The sequence below is a fragment of the Zeugodacus cucurbitae genome, chromosome 5 (assembly GCF_028554725.1).
Source record: "Zeugodacus cucurbitae isolate PBARC_wt_2022May chromosome 5, idZeuCucr1.2, whole genome shotgun sequence".
Lineage (NCBI taxonomy): Eukaryota > Metazoa > Arthropoda > Insecta > Diptera > Tephritidae > Zeugodacus > Zeugodacus cucurbitae.
The window spans coordinates 69106837-69125447 of record NC_071670.1 but is presented as its reverse complement, the minus strand read 5'-3'; positions in this window follow the sequence as shown (position 1 = coordinate 69125447).

Sequence of the window (18611 nt, the reverse complement as noted above, 5' to 3'; positions counted from 1 at the left end):
GTAAAAATCTTTTGCAGTTCTTTGTCGTTTAACGATGTTCTCGGGAATAAAATATGGTAATGCTTTCTATACCTTCGAACTTTAGGGATATACGCTCCATAATCAGAGAGATCCGATATAATCTGTTACAAATTGTTAAACCAAATAGTGTCATGAATGAGGATTGATTCGGCACGTGTTAAGATGGATTATCATGGCTCCAAAGTGGTCGATTAATTAGTTTATGTCTAGTGACACCTATACAAGAAAAGTTCTCATTCGATTTCTGGACCTAATTTTTCTATAACTAATCAAGTTCGGCCAAAATCACCAGAGCAATCTGCGACCAAGATCTATGTCTCATCTCTAAATCGCTATCGATCGTATCACAGATTTCTTCTTCTTGACTGGCGTAGAAACCGCTTACGCGGTTATAGCCGAACAGCGCGCCACGCATCTCTCCACCTGGTCCTTCCATCGGAGTGGAGGTCTCTCTCTTCCTCGGCTTCCACCAACGGGTACTGCATCGAAAACTTTCAGAGCTGGGGCACTTTCATCCATTCGTACAACATGACCCAGCCAGCGTAGCCGCTGTCTTTTTATTCGCTGGACTATGTGTATGTCGTCGAACAACACATACAGCTCATCATTCTGTATGGGGTATTCGGACCATAAATTTTCCGTAAAACCTTTCTCTCGAAAACTCCTGGTGCGGTCTCATCGGATGTTGACACCGTCCACGCTTCTGCATCATAAAGTGGGACGGAAATGATGAGGGACTTGTAGAGTTTAGTTTTTGTTCGTCGAGAGAGGACTTTACTTATCAATTGCCTACTCAGTCCATAGTAGCACCTGTTGGCAAAAGTGACTCTGCGTTGGATTTCAAGGCTGACATTATTATCGGTGTTAATGCTTATTTACTTATTTCAAATAAATTAATTTTCATTCTCCAAACATTAAATCTACCGTACAAAAACAAGAGCTTGAGTTCAAAGATCACAAAAAAAAAATATTTTCTATATAAATTCAAAGAGTTTCTGATTGCACTTACGAAAACTTAGAAAGTATCTCAAGTGCAGTGCGATAAGCTCATATTGATCATCGAATTCACCCATAAGAAAAAGTGGTAGACAAAATATATACCAATAAGAACGCATATAAATGATAAATGCGAATACTCGCGAACCATAAACTAAACATTCTAATCCAACTGTAAAATAAGAAGTCGCTTTTTGATGACAGTTAGAATGGTAACAATTTCTGCATTGTTGTTTTTTTACTGCTCTTACGAACTATTGTTCGATGCGTTGCTACCAAAAAAGAAATGTGGCAACAAAAAATCTACAACAATACAACAATAACACGGCATTATATGTAACAATAAGCACATAAAACATGACAGAAGTGCGATGGCCTTTGGGACCCCGCACTATTGTTGCATCAGTTGTGCTCATTCTCTAAACTACCGTCATATAATATGCGTGCTATTGTTGTTGCTGTAGGAGAAGGCATCACAAATCATTCGATTGGACATTCGCGTCGCCATTCAAGTGCCGCCGCCGCCGAAAGTAACATATTTTGCACGCGGACGATTGCTACAAAAACAAGCAGTTACCTATGTGAGTCCATAAGAAGTTGCAGGCTGAAGATAGAAGTGAAAGAAGTGCACAGTGAATTTACTTATGTATGTAATATGTGTGTCGCAGTGACAGTGGCAGTAAAAGCAGACAGTTCGTAGGCAGACCAAAAGGCAGCCCCTTGTAGATATGCTCCAATTCTTGGCAATTTCGTAGGTGAGTGGCTTCAAAGAATAAATGTGTACCGCTATGTTAAAAGTTGCTTTAAAACAACAACAAATAACTTGAGTTTCTTATACGAGTATGTGTAGTGGCAGCGATCGTTTATTCTTTTAGTTAAAGAATGTGGATTAAAGAAGATTAAACCATTTGCGGTTTAAAACGTGAAAAGTCGGCAGATTCATTGTGAATAGTACTAAACTTGTGATAGAGACCAACTTTACTTAAAATTCATTAGATAAGCTAGCTCTTACAAATTTTGACAGTCAATAATTCAGTGGGTGCCTTGAGATTAGAAATGAATATATGAAGAGTGTTCAAAAAATAACGGGAATTTATGTATTTTGAAAAAATTCCAGGGCCTCTTCCAATCGTCGAAACACTTCTCAAACTTCTGTTTTGAGATAGTCTTTCACTCTTTTAGCGATATCTCAAAATATCCTGTTATTTTTTTAACACATCTGACACTAGCCAACAGTGTCTATTCCCATGACATCCATAAGAAATTTTTTAATTTTCTGAGATTTTTTCCTAAACCCGAAATCCAGAACCAGAACTAAGCTGCTATTTGTATGTATATATATAACAAACTTCTTCTCGACTTTTTCTACCAATCAATATTGTCTTGGCCTCATCGGTGGTAAATTGTTTGGTTACTGTTGTCACTGTCAGAGTCAACATGGCAGTGGTAACTAGCGGCCGATCGCTTTTGACTAAAAATTATTGGACTGTTCTAATAGTAGCTGTTCATTTAGATTCCACAATGACAATTGCAACACTGGCGACAGATACAAATACACACACGTCGACACGGTTGTAGCGTTTGCTATGGACCAGGTAGACTGATTGTCGTTGGTTGACCACGAAACCGAACAGAACTGTGCAGAGTTGCAAGAGTTGGAGTTCGATTGGAGTTGGCAACTTTTTCTGCTTTGAAGCCAGCACGGCAGCTCCAGCTTGAATGTGTCGGTCTGTAGGTGAGTGTGTCCAGAGGTATGCATATTAAGAGTAGGCACAGTAGAGGCGTGCAAAACACACGCCTAAGTAACAGCTAAGCAAACAAATCGCACACACACACATGCATACTAGCACATAGAGAGACAATGAAATAGTAGAAGTATTTTATTTATGTTTCATGTTCAATTTCAGTTCAGTTTTGTGGCGGCCGTCATTGGCCACAAAGCAAAATCTACAAGCCCACGAGCATGGCAACCGGCAAGCAGCAAAGCATCCCAGGAAATGAATGGTGTCCACCCTTCAGCCAAAGAAGAAATGCTTGCTCCAATTGTTGCAACACTCTGGCAGCGGCGGTGGAGACACTGTGGCATTAACAAACCGATAGACAGGCGAGCAGACAGTCGGACAACGGAGCAGTACAGCTCAAAAAGGCAGACATGCTGACAATGTGAAAATGAGTTAATAAGCAACGGTTGGCTCTTCGTGCCACAGCACAAAGACACGGCAGTGACGCGTACAAGCATCATTTGGGATATGAATATTTGTGAGAGGGGCTGGGGTTGGCTTAAAAATATCTTCGAACCCCTTGCCAAACACACAGAAAGACTCGAGTATGAAAACACTTTGGTAAGTAGCAGTCCTTCCATGTTGCACTGTGCATAATTTAGAATTTGTCTCTTTTGTGCTGCTCGCTTCATTTTCGGCATTGTCTGCCACATACAGTTACATACGTACATACGATTTGGTTGTTTACGAGTTGATTATGAGGTTTGTTGCATGCTTCGGCTTTCGGCTACACACCATTCAATGCTTTGAACCGGCTCGTGACGCATTGTATTGGTATTAAATGGCTAAAACTGTCAAATGTGGTATTTTAATGGAGTGTGCCCAATGGTTTGAGCGGGCTTCCAAGTTTAATGGAGTGACTGTGGAAATAACGTTGTAATGGCGTATGCGAAAGGGTTTATTAATGAGAGGTTAAACCCACAAATTCTAGTCAACAATGTGTGATACAACAACTGAATCTGGGTTTGAATTTGAATTTTCGAAATTGCTTCTTTTCAAGAGTTGGAATTATACCTATGTATGTATGTTAATAATGTGCATTAGGGCGGGGAGATATTGCCAATTGTAATTTGAGCTTGGGAACATTAACTGCCAAGCCAATTGTCTATATTTTAGATTTGGTTGTAGTACTTTCAGGTCAATGGATTTACTATCTCTAATTGTAACCTTTCAGAGCGCATATTCTTACTTCCTTTAGAGATGTCTCAAGAGACCAAATGTGCCGAAAATTACCAACTTCATCGATTAATCGGAAAGCAATCCGAAATAACCTCGATTTATATCCAATAAGTATCTGTTATCTCACCAGCTGTTTGTATATAAAGTTATAATTTTAGAGATCTTGAAATAAAATTTAAGTTAGTTATTCATTCCAGATTGAGTTCATATGAACCACCCTGTATAAATACAATTTTATTTTACCAAAATCAACTCACACTAGTTATAATAATTCGAGTATTCACTGCATTCTCAGACTCGTTGCACGTAGCACCGTTAACTCGCTTTTTGCTTGCATGTAAGCCACTTGAGTGGTGCGAAACAAAGGTTCCAACTGCCACATGCTTAAGCACTGAGATTAACTGGCATTAATTCGATTATGTGGCGTGTCCCCAAAAGCTACATATTCCGCTCCCCCTTTTGTCCATGCCGAACGGCCACGCAAATAATAATAAAGACAATGAAATATTTCAACGATGTCTGCAACACCAAATCCCCCACCCTTTGTTGCTAAATTTATTTGCAATTCACAGACGACTTTAGATTGCAAACGTCGCTTGTTGTTGTTTGTTATAATTTTTTTTATTGTACCCTCGTTGAGTAGCTGGAACGACAATGACCCCAGTGTGGCATGGAAATGCATTACGTGCCACATTGCACAGCAACACCAAAACACAGGGTTGCATGAGTGTGTGCGTGTGTGATATGAAGTGCAGTGCACTCCTGGGGGATTCGCATGCAGCTAATCAATATCGATTTGGAGTAAATCTAAATGGCAGCAGAGTACATAGTATGTCCCCATACGGTTATTTAGCTCGTTGGCTTTCTTATCATAAAAGCCATTTGCGAAATGCACTCCACTCTGTTAGGCGAACTGCACTAACGCATCAACCACCGCCACTAACACCGCAACCCACCACCAACACCCACACCAACAACAACAACAGGCCGTAATAAAAATATGCCGCAGTGGAGCGACGGACATTTTCGAAAGGTTGCTGAATTGCAAATACAAATACAAACATACAACAACTGTTCTACATTGTATTTAATAACATTTGTTGTTGTTGTTGCTCTTGTGGTGTTGGTGGTGGTGGTGGAAACGGCTTTTGGTACGTGCCACCACACTTTGGCATATCAATAAAATTAGGTAATAATAATTCGGTGCAAATCTCTGCGTGCCATCGACATTCATTTCGTTTTAGCCGCTCTCAGCACACCCCTGCCTCCCCGTTTGCATTACCCTCAGCACTATCCGATGGTGTATTGATGTTTTGTTTTAAATCCCCTGGAGGGCAGCCCCGGTTTCGCGCCGCCCTTCACCCCAGCGTGCTATTTTCCGCATTTTATATGCTGTGCTGTACCCAGTGAATAATGGAGGGGAGGACGGTGGCTGGGGACGTAGTGTCTGGTTAAAGGTTTTGAACTAGTTTCGCACAATGAACTGAATGAAGTGTAATAAAATGCGTTGCAGTGGAAAATATTAGCGTAACAACAACAACAAAAGGCGAAAGTGTGACAAAATTACACGCAAGTATACTTATGTACATAGCTAAGTGCTGCGCGGCACATAAAATTAAGTAAAAGTTTGTGTAAAACAAATTCGCTACACGCTTTGCAGCGGATACATTTCATCTACTACTACGTTAAGGCAGCAATTATCACTGCGACAAATATTGCTTGATTTTGAAAAGTGATTAGTTTAAATACGGATTTTTAGACGTTTAGAGCGGTTAAGTTGTTGAAATCGTCTATTTCTGAATATTTGGGAGCTTTAGTGGCTGTGTGACTTTGCTAAATTTGGAGTTTTTATGATTCATGCACCTAATTGTATGCTAGGACATTATTCTACACTTAGTGATATACTAGACAAGTCTCATGGTCGGTTTATAAAAGTCCTATAAAAAATAATTTTAGAAGATCGACCTTGAAACACGTTGTGGACTTAAGGTTCACATGTGTTTCGTGGATTCAAAAAATCGATTGTTTGGGTTTTGGCTTATTAATTTCTACAATATCTCAAGAATATTGTTCTAAATATAAAAAAAAAAACAAAATGTCAAGAAAATTTGACCGAAATTTTTATTTTTTTGGAAATATGTCTGCCAAAATTTCCTATTTTCACTCTTTTTGTCTTTCCTTCGTTCAAGCACGAGATTATGGTCTTACATAAAACACTTATTTTTGTTTTTTTCATTTTGGATGATCCTGTCAGGAGTTATGCTGACAACGTAGACGTATCTTTTTTCCGTGGGGTCACCGGAAATGACGTCGCAATGGAGGAGTTTTACTTTTTTTTTTTAATTTCAAAAACATATTCTTTAAATATGTATCTATAAGACAGAGAAAAGTTTGAAGTAAATAAATAATTTTTTACATGGAAAAAATATTGAAAATAGGCCATTTTTTACGCGACAAAACCTATGTTAACCCTTAAGAACGAACGTTAAATTTAATTATAAAGTGGCAATACATTAGTAAACATGGCTTGGGAAATTCCAAGAAATTTTGATTTTCAGTTTTGTGCTCAATAATTTTCAACTAAATCAAAATTAAAAGTTCTCTTTTAACAGCTTTCATACAACAATGCCTAATGGACAGTCTAAAACTATATTTTCAAAACCAAGCTTGTTTAAACTTTTTGTTAGAGTATACCAAGCTAGAACTATAAACCTATGTGTGAAATATTTATCTCAAGAATATCTTCGTTTAATGAAGAAGTGTGGGTAATTTGCTGGAAGGTAGTCGTTTATTATGCACTTGATTTCGATCAGTTTATCACTAAATTAGTCTGAGATGACTCAAATAGGTTTGAAGTAACACTTAGATGTGTGTTTTTTTAGTTTTTATACGTTTAGTTTTAGTTCTCAGCTCGTTCAATTTTTTTAGGGAGGAAATGGTCCATTTCTCTCATTAAGAAAGAACGCTTTTATCGGAGAACAGGATACCTAGGGGTTTTCTTAATTTTATGCTAAATTCATTCATCGAAAACCCTAAAAATCCTATTGTTCTTATCATAACCAATTCAATCCCATGATGCGCATTGCAGTTTTAAATGGAACAGGACACTAGCAATAGATAAACAGCAAAATCGACCGTTTGTCAGTAGAACCATCTTGCCAATATAAACCCTCTGAGAATATGAAGAAAGCATGCCACTGTGGCTTTGCAATCGTGGGTCTGCGGCACATTTCACTTGCCTTCCTTTATTAAAGACTTCTCAACTGTTCTTCCTCAAACTACTTGTGATTTCTTCAAATTAGTATCATTATCATTAAAAATGTGCGAAGCAAAAAGATGAGTTGGAATTCCTTATCGCGCCATGAACAATGGCATTTCGCGTAATGTCCCTTCTTTCCCGGCGGCAGCAGAGAGCGACAGCCAATTCGATGGCAAAATGAGAAGTTACTGCGGCGATTGCGACAACTCCGCAAAGACTGTTCCGCACGCGGCTAACTGGCTCCGCTTCTAAGCGTACAAGAAGTGCTTCGGCAGACAGCAACGCGCCCGGCTGGCCGGCAAGGTAATTGAGTGTGGTGTGAGGTGAGTGTGAGTTGGCATTTGATAAATTTCACTGTTCGCTATTTTGACTTTAATTTGTGGCATGCAGTACAATTAAAATAAACAAAGTGCGCCGGTGAGGCAACCACCACCAAGTGTATGCACGAGTATACTCGTGTTTGTACAAATTAAGCGAAGCGCTGTTTGTGCAACATGGTGAGGCTGCCACCTACTCTTATCACTCTTCGCTGGCCGTGCGCTGGTTCGTTGGACGCGCGGAGGAACTCATTAAAAATTTAGTGTTACTCATACTTAACAACAACAAACAGGAGCAACAACATGCTTTCGGTACAACAGCGAGGACAACGAATGGACGACAATGGAAAGTGTGCTTTCTTTTGCAAATACAATAGCAACAATGTATGTATGTATGTTTGGAAATAAATTGCGCTTGTGTGGAGCGGAAATGGAAGCGGCAATGAAAATGAAGTAAATCACTTGGAATTGTTAATTAAAATGGTATGCGCTGGGTCGAGTGCCGTAGCTCGGATAACGAAGCGACTATACAATGCTTACACAATTTCATTTCTGCATATGTATAGAAGAAGAATCTTCATGGAAAATGCTAAGCAGGTGGGTAACTGTATTGCAGATAAAGGAGTTTGCTTATTGTTGCTATGAAAGTAGTTAGACATTTCAGAGAGTATAAATTTAAATTTACATCGGAAGAATTTAATAAATAAATTATGAGAACATAAAGTTTACTAGTTTATGATAGTTGAAATCTGATTAAATTGAAGTTTGCTATTTTAATTTTGGTTAAAAAGCTATTTTTCGTTCCAGAAGCGGGTTGTATTCAGTTCAGCGGATATTTATTGTATACTATAGACTTACGCGAGTAGTTAAAATATTTTCAAATTGAATTTATTTTTAAAATGTGCCCGCCAATTTGTTTCGCCATTTTGAATTTTTAAAAAGAGACGTCGGACTCGTAATCAGCGACCCCGAAAACTCCGGAGTAACGAGTTTCAAGCGCATCCGTTGAATTTTAAAAACGCTGTTCGCCATGTTATTTTTTTTTTTTTGGGTTATGTTAAAAACCTATTCTGATGGGGTTAAATAAATCTCGGTTTCGGATTCAGCGACCCCAGAATCGTAAGATACATATAGTAAGACCCCAAGTCAGAACCAAATTTAGTTTTTGTTAGGCTGCGAAGACAAGTAACGACTTAATGACTCGCTCCGTAAGCAGACAAACGTGGCCAAAGTGGAATAAGAGCCGTACTTGAAATTTAAGAGGAATGAAACAAGAACCCTTGTAGGGGTGTTAACGGGACACTGTCTGATTGGGAGACACGCCAGCAGATTGAGGCTACCTTACAATGCTTACTGCAGGAGCTGCCAAGAAGAAGAAGAATGAGAAACGATTACACACCTTCTTTGTGGATGCAAGGTTCTGTACAGAAAAAGAATAGCAACTATTGGACGCGGTTTTCTCGAGGATGTGGGCGAAGTTGCTTATGTCAAATAGTGTGAACTTTTTCATTTCATCAGGACCACAGGGTGGTTCAATGATGACTCGATAGTGTGAGGGATCTCAGTCCCAGTGGTATCACAAAGGGCCTCCCAAAGGCCTAGGTGTGTCGTTTGACAGTCACTTAACCTAACTTAACCTAATCTAGGCTGCGAAATCGAAACCAAAAAGTTGCAGTATGAGCCCGCATTATTCCTTAGCAAAGCAGATATGCATTAGTTTATGTACAAACTATTAAGATTAACTACAATATCAAAAACCCTGTTTTTAGTATAATTGAAAAAAGCATCTAGTCCCTTCCTACTACGCTGAAAACTAAGATATTGCAAATTTATTTATATCAAGTCGAGATTACTGATTCCAGTCTATTGCTCTCTAAAGCAACTATACTTTAGCTTCTCATAACGAACAAAATTCCGGCCAATAATTTTAAAAATGTTTTTCAAAATCAAGCATGAAATTAAATTTCTAAAAAGACGCAATAAAAAGAACTGGGGATCCGTAAAAAAACAGGAAGTAACCAAATTAATGACGTTACCCTTAGGATAAACAGTCGCATTGCAAGCAACCCCATTCTCCATTATTCCTAAACCACACACTAATGGCGCAGAAGCATAGTAAAAAGTTTTACCTCCCCCCGAGATAGAAAAAGAAATCAAAAATGCGGCGTAACATCATAATATCGTAACGAATTTGTGACATTTTGGCTTCACGCATACGCAGATTCTCATTTCAGATACATACGCACTGCTAATGCGTGACGAAACGAAGAGCTGCAAGGGTAGCGCGTCCGCACCTGTTTGTCTATGCCACACCAAAAGGCAGATGCGGCAGGAACCGTACCATAATGTTTGTTTAGTAACTTGACTAATTTGTTGGCTACTCAAGAAATCATGTCACATCGCAGTGGGTAAATGAAAGTGGAAAAAAAAATTTTGGGGTAAATCCGAGAGGCATAAATATGGAAGTGGAGCGAGGTGGGGCAAATAAAGATGTGTAAGAAAATTATGCGAGGAATTGAAAGCAAATATGATTTTGGACCTAACTAAATAATAATGAGGCACGTCATAAGGTGAAAGCTTTACACTTGAATGGAGATTATTTTATTTTTTTATTATACTAACCATGAGGATAACTTTAGGAGAGTACAATAAGACTCGCTTATACGAATATCTAATGAGTTTCAATAAAATTAGAATATTTAATATTTGTAAAATGTTTACAAATGTATATTTCACTGGAACAGTCTCTAGCAGAGTCTCTCTCACTAAAATTCGAAATCTGCCAGATACTTAAAGCTCTGTGTTAGATTTTGGGAGTAAAGTATTCAAACCTCCCACGTACAACTCTGTTTTAGATCCCACTCCCAAAGAGATCCCAAAAATAAAAGAGTTGAAATCCTTATCCCAATTAAATTCCTGGCAGTTTAGTCACCAAAAAGAAAGGGTATGAAGCCAAAATGGCGGCAGCTGGAATGATTGGCAAGCGCATCCAACAATAGTGAGCCAGAGTATGTTCAAACGTGTGTTCGAATTGTCAAATAAAGGCGCAACATCAAAAGGGCAGCTCTGAGGGTTTAGGGTGAGGCCACCTGGTGGGGTGACGGGTGACAGGTAACTGATGACAAAGGTGATGGTATGATAAAAGTTCTCGGCATTTTTGATTACAAATTGTGCATTCTACGTGAGATGACAGTGAAGGGTGAATATGCGGTGGGGGTACCACGCGTTGGTGACACAAACAAGTGAGCCCACTCACCTCTGCCATTGCACAGGTGTCACAGCCGTGGCAGTGGCATCATTATCACAAAGAGTTGAACACCAAGCAAGCTACCACATTTTCATACAAGCACAAAAACAACAATTATCATACAGAAATGCCTATATACTAAGAGAGAAGTAGTAATGTGGGATATGTGTATATAAGCACCGTTAAAGACCAAAAAACTTTGCGCCCACACATTATCAGCATCCGTGGAACGTGAGTTCACGAAACTTAAGGCCAGTTTGTCTGCAACTCTCGAAGATTCGTTGGCATGTTTGTGTGCATCATTCTTCGCTGTTTTTGGGAATTCCTGTGGCAACCTATTTGCTTATTCCGAAAAAGTATTTCGCCAGAAGAAATATGCAGCCTCTTTCCACTCTCGCACCTCGCGCCGGCCAATCGTACACGTCCGCGTCCACACCGTGGAAGATGAAATTGCTGTCAAATTTAAAAAGGTTCATCCGTTCGTCTACGTGCCGCGAATTCGCAATTGCAACACATTAGTTTACATGCACCGCATCACATATTCCTTCCGCTGTCGCTGCTTGCACCACCTCCTCTCTGCTGGTTTGCTACTTATTTCGGCTGCTGGCAACTTGGCGCTTGTCGGCCAAATATTGGTTGCATAACAGACGATGTCATATTTATCAGCGATTGCTTCCAATAGCATACTTCGACTATGAAGCATACAACCAGGTTTGTGTGTGTCAATATTTTAGTATTATTCGGATATGTGTGTTCAGTCGAGCTCTGCCGCGGAAGTAATCATAGTGCCACATTCTCGTAGTTTGTGTAAATTAGTTGGCGGGTAGCTTTCCCACTTGCATTTGAGTTGATTGAACTGTTATAAAATGAAATCACTCGAATTTGATTAGTTTGCGAAATTTCCAATATTTGTTGAAAGTAGTTTTAGGTTAAGTATGACAGAGTGTCTGCCTTTTGTCTTTCTCTATTTGATGTTGTGATTCAATCGAAATGATCTTCTCGAAATTAGATTAGTATTTTGGAGAAATTTTCATATACAAATATATATGACCCCCATATCAAGCCTTGGAGAGACTAACCTCAGGTTAACTAGTATTACCTTCTCAAGGAAGTGATTACTTTAAGACCATTTCTAGAGTCAAGTACACATGAGTACATATTGTCTACAGAGCTAGCTAAAATCTGATCCTGATAATAGGTCGGAGGGATGTTCATGGTCAAATATCGTTAGACACCGTAAATTTTCATATTAAAGGTTGAATACTTTGAATGACTTCTGATTTCCGAAGATTTTTTAATGGCTGAAAAAAAAATATTCCAAAAAATATTTGAGAGAAAGAAACACCGAAAATTATAAAGAGGTACAAAAAACGTAAATGAAAATATTTTTCTTTAAGAGGGTTGCCACCTGTTAAAAGTTTATTTTTAAATAGAATTGATATTATAAATGAATAATTTATAAGAGTTTAATGAATATTACAATTGACATAATATTTGAGCAGTGTTGCAATCTTTTATGATATGAAATATATATATATATTTTTATTTATTTATATTTAGTATTCATTAAGTATTAACAAATTCAGTACTCTAGAAAAATATACTAGATACAACTAACAACAACTGCATAAATTCGTATACTTTAATGTAATATATAACAGTCTCGCTCTTCACATACTCCACCTGTTAATTTTTTCCTGCACTACTTTTCTTAGCCGCTTACAACTTAAAGTCACTGCTTAGTGTTTATTTCGAAAAGAAGAACGAAAGGATATTATCATGATGTCACGCAGCTGTTGGGGAAAGACAGCAGCAAAAACGCCCAAACAAATATGTAAGTCCAACAAAACGCGTCTGGAATACATTAAAACTAACGATCCGGCTCGTTTGTGCCCTTCCAAACACGCCATGGTGTCCGCCCAAGGAGAAAAAGTCCGGTGAAAGTTTAAGTCTTCCTCACATACATACATATATGTTCATACCTTTCCTTGGAGTGTGTTTGTGTGTTGTATGTACTCGTGTGGTACACAACTAAGTAAACGAAGCATACATTTAGGATGCGTGCCCCATATGTGACGCGTGAATTGAAAGCATTATTACTATTCTGCTGAATTTTGTGTGAGTATTTCTTTCCGGCTTCTGCTTTGTCTTTGCGAATTTGCTTAGATGTCAGCACTTACAACAATTTTCGTATTTATTTCTTATATTTGGATGGCTTGTTTTTCTGTTTTTTCTTGCTTTTTGTTTTCGAAAAATTTTTTTCTCTTCCGTTGTCATGCGAATATTTTGCAATTGGAGATTATTTTGGCATTCGCAGCTTACGAATATGTGTGAAAGCACATTAGTCCGTTTTTGGAATGCCATTTGTTTTTCATAGTTCGACTACTACTACTGTAAAGTGTATACTTACATACATATATAAAATACCTTTTTATTAATAAAATGAAAAAACAAATAAAAAAAGTAAAAAAATATACAGCTCATGGTAATAAGAAAAACTTTGATGCATTTGGTGCTAATTGAATAATTTGGTGTGTGGAAAAATAATACTTCTGTGTTTTTTAATTAAATTTTAATATTAATAATATACATACATAAACCATGGGATATTTACTCTTTGAGAAATGTCTATCGAAACTTTAAAAACAGGGAAATGTACATACATGATTTTATTACTTTTTTGTTGCGCAAAGGATTTGTTATCGATTTTTTTAACACTTGTTAAGAGAAATACTTAATGCGAGGAATTATCTCTCAGATTTTATGCAAAAAATCTGGAAAGCGATCAGGAATATGGGGATGGGAGAATTGTTATCGAATTGTTCAATACAGACTAAATTATATTGCGGAACTAGGAATGAAATATGAAAATAAGTACTATTATCGAGGAGCTGAAAAATGAATCGAGGTAATGGAATTAGTTTTTGGAGAGGGAATATGAATTAGAAAATATTGGAAGGTTTATACTGGTGTGAGAGCCGATAGAACAGAGTAGGACTTCACCCCTGAAGTGTAGCAATCGATAAGGTTAGTTAGAAGTGTTTTTCATGCTCATTTTCGTTTGTTGAAAGCTCAGACTTTGTTGCTTTTTCGTGAATTATTGACCAAAAACAATACTGTAACGATGTCCCCCATCCCCCATATTCGCCAGACATGACTCTGTGTGACTTTTTTCTATGTCCAAAAATAAACAGAACAGGGCCTTCGTTTTAGAAAAGTATGAGAAATCGCTGAAAGATCCAAAAGCTATCCCAAATTCGAGTTTTTTTAACACACCTCATATATTTTATTTGAAGAGGAAGACCTCCACTCCGTTGGAGGGACCAGGAGAGCGACCTGGTTACACTTGGGATCTCCAACTGGCGCCGAACTGCGAGGGAAAGAGAGGAGTGGCGGGCTATCATCGATTCGGGCTAAACGGTTTCCACGCCAATCACACACATATATTTCATTTTATATATTATATTTGGTTGCATCGTATTGTGTAAATATAATCAATTCTATATAGTTATTGAAATTTTATGTTTGTGAGTTATGCTATTCTGTTATGAAGCCTGCAACATTGATTATTCAGAGATAACATTTTTTAATAATAGCTCGGTGCAATATTCAACTTTTCGACATGAAAATTTGCATACACTAAATAGGAAAATATAAATCTGTATACTATTTATATAATATTTCAATGAGTATGAAGTATAAATACGAATTCATTGCATTTTCAATGTAGCTTATGCTTTTTTTGTAGCTTATGCTAACAAAATTTCCAACTCACCGGTCGAATATAGTATAAAATACACACATATGCACCCTCCCAACTGTGCCACCCCACCACTCACATTCATATATTTATTTATGCCGTTTTATGCCATGCGAAGCGCAGAGCGCCAAAATCAATTGCAATAACAACAGAAGAGAACGCCACAATAAGAACGAAAGAAAGAATGAAAAGAAAAGTAATAATAAAGCCAAACGAAATCCTAAGAATAAATAATAAATATCTATAAAAACAACAACTTAAGCTTAAGCTGCAAAAAAATGGTAACAAAAACGCAATAAAATTTCGTTACGAAACAACAACAACAACTAAGCCACGTACACAAAGTAGCTGAATAGGACCGACATAAAAAATATCGAAAAGCGAAGAAAAAGCAATAAACGTTGGAAATGAAAAGCTTTCGCTGTCTGTTTGTATTGTCGTGTGTGTGTGTAGAAAAGGGCGGCGCAGGCAATTGTCTGCAGATTGAGCCATGGCGTTTAGTCACATAAAGCCGCTGCCAAAACACTCACACACACGTGGACATATATGTGTGTGGCACTCACGTAATTTGAGGCTTATTGACACCCTTCGATTTGGTATTTGCTTATATTAATGTGGAGCGCCAAATAAAAATGAAATGCCAACGCGTGCACCCACACACACCCATACACACGTGAAAATGGAGACGACTGATTTTGGTTGCTCAGCAGATGAAATACCTGAATTCGGCAATAAAATCAACACTTCAGCACCACGACTGAGTGGGTGCGCTGACTCAGAGCCCTGAGTGAAGTCATTCAACCGCACAGTTACATACTCACTCCCCGAACTTCCGTATGTTTGTACGGAATTGTTTGTGAAAGAATTTTTAGTGCAGTCACCTTGAAAAATCACCTCAATACATCGAAATGAGCGGGCGTGTACCACATATTTGCAGAAGTCGATGAGTTGGAAGGAAATCTTTTATGCAGGAAGTCGCAGATGATTGGGTTTATGGAAGGTCTAGGAGGTGTGCTGATGTTTAGAAATACTTTATGCTAGTGAGGGGCCTTTATTTCACTTATACTATAGAAAAAGTATTTTGAAACATATGTGAACCAATATTTGCGCTTTTTAAAGATATAATGATTAAGGAGTGATCTAATGTCAGAACAAGCATCTAAGCTGATCTACTCTCGCTGCTTCCCTTGCTACCGGAATTGGATAGTCTCGGGATCACGAGACGATAATTAAAGTCCGAGGTTCGAATTCTGGTTATATTTTAAGTTAAAATAGTTTAACCCTTATGTAATACTATGACCCACTTAGCTTTACTGGATTAAAGAAATATATTCTGGAAGGTCTGCCTAATACTAATTTTTATGCTGACTGATTTATTAGGAAAATAGATTGGATTTGAAGCGCTTATTTACTTTAAGATGAGCAGAACTTTTTTCTGGGCTCATTGAAGCTGTTGCTATAAAAAATAAGATATATTTGGTTGGGGCTTAGATGGATGAAGATCACAGTACGTTATAAGAGCTTTAGCAGCCTTATGAATATTGTTAACTGAGCTATCGGCTGTATTTGAATCAGAATTATATACGGTTAGTCAGTATGGAGCTGACTGTATGGGTCAAATGAAACGAAATAACACTATATTATGGCTGTGAAGTCGCGAATAGAGCAAGAGAAAAGGCATCGACTAAAGTGAAGTACATATAGAAATATATCAATTATTTACCAACTTCTTCACAACTTATGAGACCAAAGCGAAGATAATTGCCTGTTCTATACCTTCTTCTTGACTATTGCTAAGGCAAGCAAAGATCCTTACTTTTTCCGAGACCTCAACTATTTCGATATAACAGTGTCAGCCAGATAAAAGTTAAGGGTTATCGAAAAATTGTTGAAGAACCTGGAACTAATTGCCTTCAAGGTAGGTTGAAACATAAACTCCTCAAAAATGTTTCTTAAATATTATTTGGAGAATTGGAACAATTTTCATTTCATTACCCGAAGTTAAAGATAATATTTAAAGTAAATTTGTTCCAATATTGCTTTGCACTTTAGTAATATCGATCGGCTCTACTCATATACACATATATCTCATCATACTGACACAGCAACTACTATGAGCCGCTCCAGTTTGATTAATTGAATTGCCAATGCTAAGTTGTTTAGCTCTTCCCCACACGCCGACCAGTTTTTTCGCCACTATTTGGTGCCAAGACTTGGATTCGCACAGTGGCTGCGTGCTGATTGCTCGTTTGTTTTCACATTCATTTTTATTGTTCTGCCTATTACCACTTCCACTAAACCGCCACCTACCCAACCCAGTATTTCCGAGAGTAATTTGATGTCGACGCCAATTTCGAAGCACCACTTTCTCCAATGACAGTACAACTCGATAGGTTTACTTTCGATTTGATTCGATTTTTTGCACGCTCTTCTCCCTCTCTTTTGACTGCCGCAAAACTATCTTTGACACTGCTTCTCGTGCGACTTTCTTTTTTGGCGTGCGCCGCAAGGATGTTGTAAATTGATGACCGATAATTAAGTTCTTTGTGATAATAATCGCTGCAACATGCCTGAGTGGAGGGACCGTACGCATACATACTTATACGAGTATATTCGTACTGGCGGTGGGTGTGACGTTCGGTTATGAAATGGGTCGGACAGCGGTAGCAAGATTGATTGATTATGCCACATGCGGCGGACTGCAGGCGTGTGAAAGTGAAATGATGATGTTTATGTAAGCAGGGAAATGAAATCAAATGTGGGAGGTGCCGGCGGTTAGGTTTCGAAGAAATGTGCATTTTTTATCTTAACTGCCGAGTGGGCGCCTTTGATTAGTGTGCATAGGTGAGCAGTGGGTGCCAGAAAATGTTGGGAAAAAGCGATGTCTCTCTCTTTGGCTGTTGTATTGATTTGTACAGTATACATGAAGATTTCTCGAATATGGATGAGTGTGCAGCATGATTATGTTATAATGAAATCAGTTTATTTTAGATTATGCAATATTAATATGAGCTGATTTCATACTTCAAGTGATTTCATCATTGTGAAATTGATTTGTGTTTAAAGAAGAAATTATTTGGTTTTGCTAGATGTTTCAACAGTATGTACTATACTTGTATATAAAAAATTCTTAGTTTTAAATTCTTATGCGCTATATGTTCGAGACAAGACTTTAAGCAAACAGAACACTACTAGTGGAGTTTCATACTTCTATTTGTTGGGAGAGACCTTTATTACTCAATAGCCCAACTTCCTTATGGTCGATTATTCGTATGATAATTCGCTAGTCAACGATTGGGTTTGGATTAGTGAGTTTGAAGTAGTGTTTCATCCGGTCTAGAGATGATGAAATCTTCAGCGAGATACCGAATGTCGTTTTGCGTAAACATTTTGGTCATTATGGCTTTTCTATTTTTTATTTCTCTTTCAATACATCTTAAGTTAGTTAGATTTTAGAAAGAAATATTAAATTTCTAATAACAGAAAAAAAAAAAAAGAAATCGAAATGGATCTTACATAACGTTAATTCACGTGATAGTAGTGTCAATTGAAAATAACCGGGTTTCCGTAATTTCCCAATCAAATGTATCCAATTTACTAGTATTTTGAGAATGGTTGTGGTCCATAGCAGCAATATGGTTAAAAATCAGGCTGCCTATGGAAGACCCTTGGAAAAAACGAACTGTAATGTTCTTTCGTTGCTTTTAGGCAGCTTCGCTAGCAAGAGATAGATCGGGATTCTAATATTAGTTCATTATCCCCATCTAAAGCTTGCGACTTATTTTAGTTGAAGTTATAACATAACGTTATCCAACAAGCTTATGCCAAACTGATTTGTGGTTTATAAAGGGATATTTTGTTATAAGCTTGTCATAAAATACATATGTATGAATAAGCCCTTCTAATGTCAAGCTAAGCGGTAGATGCGTTTTTTGTTAAACAAAAACTGATAGATTAGATTACATAAATTTCTATTAGTTCGGTTAGTGGCCCAATATGATACCAAATATAAGTTTATTCGAATTACATACTATAAGTGGCCGCAGACGTC